This window comes from Acinonyx jubatus, chromosome D3 (genome assembly GCF_027475565.1).
Source record: "Acinonyx jubatus isolate Ajub_Pintada_27869175 chromosome D3, VMU_Ajub_asm_v1.0, whole genome shotgun sequence".
NCBI classification, from domain to species: domain Eukaryota; kingdom Metazoa; phylum Chordata; class Mammalia; order Carnivora; family Felidae; genus Acinonyx; species Acinonyx jubatus.
In genome coordinates, this window is record NC_069392.1 from 49,820,556 (window position 1) to 49,828,686 (window position 8,131).

Below are 8,131 nucleotides of genomic sequence, written 5' to 3' on the forward strand. Positions count from 1 at the left end.
ACTGCAATGCAGAGCCTTTTGTTCATAAATTACTAAGAGTATTAGTATACTGACAGCAGAGTATTAAATCAAGTGCTTTTGTGTACGCGCACAGGGAAATGCCTGTGAATCCAGCTAGCCTGAGTTTGTTAAAAATGCAGAACTTCAGGCCCTCCCCTCGATTTATTGAGTCACAATCTGCTTATCAATAAGATCCTTAGATGATACTCATGTACATATGTTTTAAGAAGCACTGATAGACTAAAATGATTATAAGGCTGTATTTCCTGCTAGAAACCCTCTATGAAAATGTAAGTAATTACTTTCTTCTATGAGGAACCTACTTTGAAACTGGTAGAAAAGTGCTTACGAAATAATTGAAAAAATTAACATAGTGAGCAAACATTCTCCTGTATTCTCTAATATCCCAGTGAAATGATTTACAAAATTTTTAAAGTTTACTAATTTATTTTGAGACAGAGAGAAGGGTGGGGGGAAAGGCAGAGAGAGAGGAGAGAGAGAGAATCCCAAGCAGGCTCCACACTGTGAGTGCAGAGTCCCACATGGGGCTCAAACTCACAAACTGTGAGATCATGACCTTAACCAAGATCAAGAGTCGCACACTTAATTGAGTGAGCCACCCAGGCGCCCCTAAATGATTTGCAATTTATCCTCACTTTCTTCTGCCACTCTCACGGCATCTAACTGGTTTCTCAATGTTGACTGTTCCCTCAGAATTCTGTCATTCTGCAGCACCTCTCAGGAGAGTGTAGTGGTTAAGAATGTTGGTTCTGGAGCTGAACTGCCTGGATTTGTGTGCTGGCCGCACCTCTTACCAGCTGTTTGGTCTTGGACAGGTTACTTACCTGTTTCAGTTCCTTCTTCTGTTAAGTAGAGAGGATAGTAATGCATAGGATTATTGTGAGGATTAAATCAGTTTTTATATGTAAACAGTGTCTGACACATGATACACATTTATAAGTATGAAATAATATTATTATCTGTCAATTACCATCACCTTTAATTCTCTTGGCCTATAATCAGTTTCCAAAGCTCCTACAATATTAACTGTTCCCAGTGTCATATGGTAATTAGGATTAACTGCACAGAATTTAGGGACCAAATTTAGCCATGATGCTGTGGTATAAGAATAACAAGAAGGATTTTTTGGTATGTGAGCATAATATAATGGAAGCCAGGTAATTGTCCCAAGGATGAAATCAACATACAGGGATCAAGTCCAAGAAATCAAGTGTAATAAATCCAGATGAGTTTAAGCAAGCTTTGAGATTCAAGGTAAGGAAGGCCTAGACCAGCAGTCAAAAATTATAGCTTCTGGCCAAATCTAGCTTATTTCTTGTTTTTATAAATAAAGTTTTAATGGGACACAGTCAGGCTCATTCTTTTTCTTATTGTCAATGGCTGCTTTTACACTACGATGGTACAGTTTACTAGTTGTGACAGAAACCATATTAGCCCACAAAACCTAAAATGTTTAGCATCTGGCCCTTTACAGAAACAAACAAACAAATGTACTGCTCCTGAGTATTACAGAATGCAAGAAAGAATTGGTGAGATTTTCAGACACAACTTGATCATTGAAAGAATCTTCCAAAATAGGACTCAGAAGAATATAAAGTTTGAAAGAAATCCAAGTCATCTGGCTGAGAATCAGGTCCTGGAGTGTGAGAGGGCACTAAGCCTAAATATTCAGGGCATTTACTGTTTATCTTCATTGCTGAACCACTTTGGGACTCAACCCTCTTTAAAGAAAGAACTGACACTACCTCTAAAACACAGTTTTTATTGAGGTGAGTACTGTGATCAGTCTGAGTGAATTCTCTTGATTCTGGGGACACATACGGAAGTTAGCAGAAGACTTGGTGATTAAGCCAATGATTAAGGTGCCATAATTATCATTCTAAATCTAATTATGTAACCTTGTTTGGCACCATCATACTATAAGATAAAAACTATTTGACATGGCATGTAAATTCTTCTGTGGAAGTCATAAAAACTCAGAATTCCAGAGATGCCATTGCATACTTGGCTTTGAATATGAAAAATATCCAGTTCTGAATCCAGCTTTTGCAGTTGTTTTTCTACAACTTAAAATATCCTTCCCTTGCCCTTCACCATAAAGCAGGTTTCAATTCATCCTCTAAATAGCCAACTCAAATACCATCTGTTCTGGAAAATCCTTTCACCAGTCTTGTAGGCATAATTAGTTATTCCTTTCACTGTAAGTGGAGAAGATCATGTTATAACCCAGGCAGTCAGTGGACACATAAAGCAGAAACCCAACATAGCAGCATGGTTTCATCCAGGAGTGATGTCTTCCACATGTAGCAAGCCAAAGTGACAGACTCCTCCCAGCATTGGTAGCAACAAAAAGCAGAAACCCACCACTCTTGGGCTTCATCCCAAGAGTAACACGATAGTAGGATAAGCTCATATAGTAGCTGTTCTTCCCTGAGTGGAAATGTTCAACAAGCAGGTACTTTCCAGAATATATTCACAGATAAAACCACCTGGCAGTCTTTGCAGTGGTATTGTAAGTTAGAAATACTGCCCTCTCAGAATAATATGGAGAAATGCCACTCTGTGAAGTAGACACTTAGGAAGAAAGATGAAAAGAATTAAATTTGAAGTAGTTTTCCTATCACCATAAAACATACAGAAGAAGTTCAATAGTTTCCATCCTCCGTGAACACTAGGGAGGACATTTCACTCTTGTGAATAGGATTTCTGGCTCAGATCAAGGATAAACTACGGGGCAATGGCCCTGGATGATGTAATCACTGGAAAAAGCAAAATGGTGGCCTTTTTTTTTATACATGCAGAACCCTTATATCACATTCTTTCCTTGTATCTGTTTTGTTCCATCTCTTTGGTTGGCTTTGCCTTCTTTTTTCTTTGATCATATTCAGTTGTGTGGTAAAGGGAATTTCTTCCTTCCTTCCTTCCTTCCTTCCTTCCTTCCTTCCTTCCTTTAATTGGGAAGAGGTTTCTATTTGTTTGGAAGAATTGTTTCCCATTCCTCCATGCCCTTTCTCCATTTGTTAAAGTCAAAATGAATCCAAGAAGGAGACCCAGAAAATAATGAGCATAGAAGAGAGAACATAAGGACTTTTTCTAGTAAGTATAGACATACTTTTCATAAATAACATGAATAACAGAAAAATTTTCCTGGAGATAACAGATCTGAGTTAAAAATAAGTAGGACTCATGTTCCTATTGTGTCTCTTCTGGTCATTAACTTATAAACCCGAAACAATAGTGGATGTCTGATGGAAATTATATTAATTGGACTTAGATCACCTATGGCTAACAGGATGTTTGCATAATATAATAGACAAGACTGACACAAGAACCATACCTATGAAATTATATAAACACATCTATGAATTTGTAGTAAAAATTGTTAATAAAAAATATAAAAAACGTTGAAAAAAATTTTAAAAAAAATATAAAAAAACACAACTATTTTGGAATGTTTAAACATTATTTTACATAAATGGTCTGAGGAAATAAGAATAAAATTACTTGTGATGTGAAAAGAAGAGATGTCCTGAAAATTACATGTGAATGTATTTTAAATTTGTCTGAAATTTTAATAGTTTCAAGTGTGTAGCTTTACAGACATATACTAGTGTTTCCACATCCACATCTACATGCACATAAATATACATATGAGGATGAATAAATGAATAAGACATCCAACTCAAAAAGTTAGGGAAAAATGAATTAAAATTAGGAAAGTAGTTTGAAGAGCATAAATATAATTTTGAGAATAGCTAAAATTCTTGAAGATTTAGTCAGGATGAGGGTAGAGGGAAATTCTACAAGTTTAACCAGGTAAAATATAAAGTAGTTTAGGAACAACAAATGAGATAGGACTATGTATATAGAAACAGATGATACAGTAGATGAAAATTGGTTGCACAAATTCAAATGTATCAATGAAAAGGAAAAGTTTATGAGTTAACATATAATCAATACAAGAAGGAGAAATTACATACAAACAAATAAATATATAACAAAAAGTATGTGTTATTAAAGAAATGCCTCCACAAAAGCCATTGTGTGCCAATGAGTTTAAAATGATTTCTTAAAAATTCCTCAGTAACAAGTAATTCCTCCTCAAGGAAAATATTCTACAGAAAGAAGACATGTCTAAGAAATGCAGACAATTATTCACAAGACATCCATTGAGGTGTTATTTATTATAGATAATTTGGAAATCTTAGCATATATTACATATATTATTATATACATATATTACAAATAAGTCAGACAAGGGCTACAGATCAGCCTTAACTTTTTCTCTTATACTTGATATGCAATCCATCAGGAAGTCATATTGGCTCTACCTTCAAAGTATATCCTAAATAATCAAAGCATCTATATGTTACCACTTAGTAAACCACTATCATTCTGCTCTGAGCCACCGTATTCTCTTGCCTGAACTCTGGAGTAAACTCTAACTGGTTTTCCTGCATTTTTGATCCTCCACCGTAGAAGGTGCATAGAGCAACTAGAGAAATCCTGTTAAAATACATATCTAGTCATATCATTTTTATGATCAAAATAATTCAATTACTTCCCTATAGACTTAAGGTGAAATTCAGGAACCACTATGATTTATAAGATCTGGATCCATACTGCTTCTCTATTTAATCCCTATCAGATCTCCTTACCCACTGGGTTCCTCCAGACATCTTGACTCCTTGGTGCTCCTGTAGCATGCCAGGCAACTGCCTCAGAACTTTACTTTGCACTTGCTGTCCCATCTGCCTGGCATTCTTTTCCCTCAAATAACCAGATGATTTTATTTCTCACCTCATTCTACCCTCTCCTCAAATATTATCATTTCAACAAAAATAATTATGTTTTATCCATATGACTAAGTTTTACTTAGCCATAGAAGAGACATTTGGAGCATGGAGTACTTGCTTTCCCTGGTGTGATTCCATTCTGGAGTTTATCTCCATCTGCCTTCTTTCCCTCCTATGCGTGCATCACCATCCCATGGAAGATTTGATGGACATGGACATGAGCCCTTTGAAGTCCCAGATATATCTTTTTAGCTGTAAATAAAGTCTGGCAAAGATTACAGTTTTAAGGTGGATAATCATGAAAATGAGCACAAGTTATCTTTAAGAATAGTTCAGGGGTTGGTGTAAAGGATGAATTGCACACTGATGAAGCAAAGGCAACGGAAACTTCAAAAATGTCTGTACAACCAAGGTTTCCCTTGGAGGCTTTGAAATAACACTACTGTGGTCTTATGACTGACAGATTGTTTAAGGCCTATGCACAGTGGTGGACAATATTTAGTAGCTGTGGGGGAAGACACAGAGTGGGAAGATGCAGAGGAAGAGGATGGGAAACTCCTTAGTATATCTGGAAAGTGTTCTAACCTTGGAAGTGGTAGCACATTTCCACAGGAAAAAACAAAACTTATTGCTGGTGAAAATGATAAGGAAGATGAGGAGGAAGATGATGATGATGGTGATGATGATGATGGTGAACATGATAATGATGAGGAAGCTGAAGAAAGAGCTCCAGTAAAAAAATCTATATGAGACATTCCAGCAAAAAATGAAAGCCAGAATGAAAGAGACTCAAAACCATTAACACCAAAATCAAAAGGTCTCATGTCCTTCAAAAAAAAACAGGAAGAAGCTCCCAAACACCCAAAGGACCTAGTTCTGTAGAGGACATTAAAGTTACAATGCAAGTAAGTATAGAAAAGGGTGGTTCTCTTCCCAAAGTGGAAGCCAACTTCATCAATTATGTAAAGAATTGCCTCCGAATGACTGACCTGGATGTTATTGAAGATCTCTGACATGGAGGAAATCTCTTTAAGAAAACAGTTTATTAAGCATCCGACTTTGGCTCAGGTCATGATCTTACAATTAGTGGGTTCAAGCCCACATTGAGCTCTGTGCTAACAGCTCAGAGCCTGGAGCCTGCTTTGGATTCTGTGTCTCCCTGTCTTTGCCTCTCTCTCCTGCTCATGCTCCGTCTCTCAATCAAAAATAGATTTTAAAAAATATTTTTTTAAGAAAATAGTTAAAACCGTTTGTTAAGATTTTCCATTTTGGGGGCGCCTGGGTGGCGCAGTCGGTTGAGCCTACGACTTCAGCCAGGTCACGATCTCGCGGTCCGGGAGTTCGAGCTCCACGTCTGGCTCTGGGCTGATGGCTCAGAGCCTGGAGCCTGTTCCCGATTCTGTGTCTCCCTCTCTCTCTGCCCCTCCCCCGTTCATGCTCTGTCTCTCTCTGTACCAAAAATAAATAAACGTTGAAAAAAAAATTAAAAAAAAAAGATTTTCCATTTTTTTCATATCTATATTAGTTGATATCTGGCTATTCTTTTTATAACACAGAGTGAGAATTTTCCCTACCATGTCTGATAAATGTTCAGGTTCCACTGCCAAGAATGCGTTGTCCAAAATACCTGTGTAGTGTTTTAAAGATGGAACTCTGCCCTTTGTTTGTTTTTAAGTATGTATGGAATGTTACAATAGGACATAGTAGTCATGACAGACAAACGGAAATGGTGGGAAGACAAAGATATACATGTAAAATAAGCTAAGTGTTTTAACAGTAACAAAAAAAGAGCATGGAGTGCTTAATATTTGAATTTAAGTATAAAATTCAATCTACAAATTTACACACAGAATACTGTGTCAACAGTCTGCATATTACACATGAACAGAAAAAGTGGAAAGAAATAAACTGAAAATCCCTATTAAAACTTTCTTAGAGTGGTAAAACAGTATTTGTTGTCTTATCATTTATATTTTCTTTCATTTTTTCAGTGTATTTTTTATTTTTTATTTTATTTAAAAAAATTTTTTTTCAATGTTTTTATTTTATTTTTGAGACAGAGAGAGGCAGAACATGAGCAAGGGAGGGGCAGAGGGAGAGGGAGACACAGAATCTGAAGCAGACTCCAGGCTCTGAACTGTCTGCACAGACGCGGGGCTCGAACTCACAGACCGTGAGATCATGACTTGAGCCAAAGTCGGATGCCTAACCGACTGAGCCACCCAGGCGCCCCTCAGTGTATTTTTTAAATTAGAAAAAGATATATTTTAAGAATTGAGCACCTGCTGTGTGCATCTCACTGTCTGGGACTGGTAGATATGAAATTAAAGAGGTGTTTTAATTTTAACTGGGAAAATACATGAATAAATCACTAATTGTAATTTCAGTCAAATATGACAAAGTTATATGAGCAATATGTACACTTCTTAATTTCTTAAAGATTTATTTTCTCACTTGTAAAATAGAAATAGCGATACATTGGGGCGCCTGGTGGCTCGGTCGGTTAAGCGTCCGACTCGGGCTCAGGTCATTGATCTCACGGTTTGTGAGTTCGAGCCCCGTTTCGGGCTCTGTGCTGACAACTCAGAGCATGGAGCCTGCTTTGGATTCTGTGTCTCCCTCTCTCTGTGCCCCTCCCCCACTTGTGCTCTCTCTTTCTCTGTCTCTCAAAAATGAATAAATGTAAAAACATTTTTTTAAAAAGAAATAATGATACATCTTCATAATTCTGCAGTGATATTACATGAACTAATGTGAGTAAAAGACTGAACACAACAACTCATTAACAGCCTACTCAATTAGTCACTTTTAGTGTTATTCTTATCAGTATAACAGAGATAGGAGTGATTTTTTTTAAACAATATCAGGGAAGACATAATAAAGTAGTGGGCATTGAATTGAGCTTAAAAAGTAATAGTAGTTGACAGCTTAGCAAATAGCATGGGCTAAGATATGCTATGGTAACAAGAACTCCACCAAATTTCAGTGGCTCAGGATAACAAAACCTAGTTTCTTATACAGCAATGGGGACAGACTGTCTCTGGTCATCAGAATCCCTCAGAGGGACCTGAATGAACAAGCTGAAATTGTGATCTATGCTTAACCTGTGCAGCAGGAGGAGTGGTATGCATTCAATCACTCACTGTCTCTAAAATTTTCTAGGCAGAAGAGACACATTTAACTTTCATTCACATTTCAACAGCCAAACAAAGTTACATGGCTAAATCTAACTTTAAACTGATGGCAAGAGATCCTACTCTGTGCATGAAAGCTAAAAAGCTGGAAATATTGGGTGAAAGCACAAATGATCACTG

The 8,131-nt window shown here is 36.9% G+C and overlaps 1 pseudogene; it reads left to right on the plus strand.

The window, feature by feature from the left end:
- Positions 1-5,010: 5,010 nt before the first annotated feature.
- On the plus strand, positions 5,011-5,850 carry LOC106983827 (nucleophosmin-like; annotated as a pseudogene).
- Positions 5,851-8,131: the final 2,281 nt, after the last annotated feature.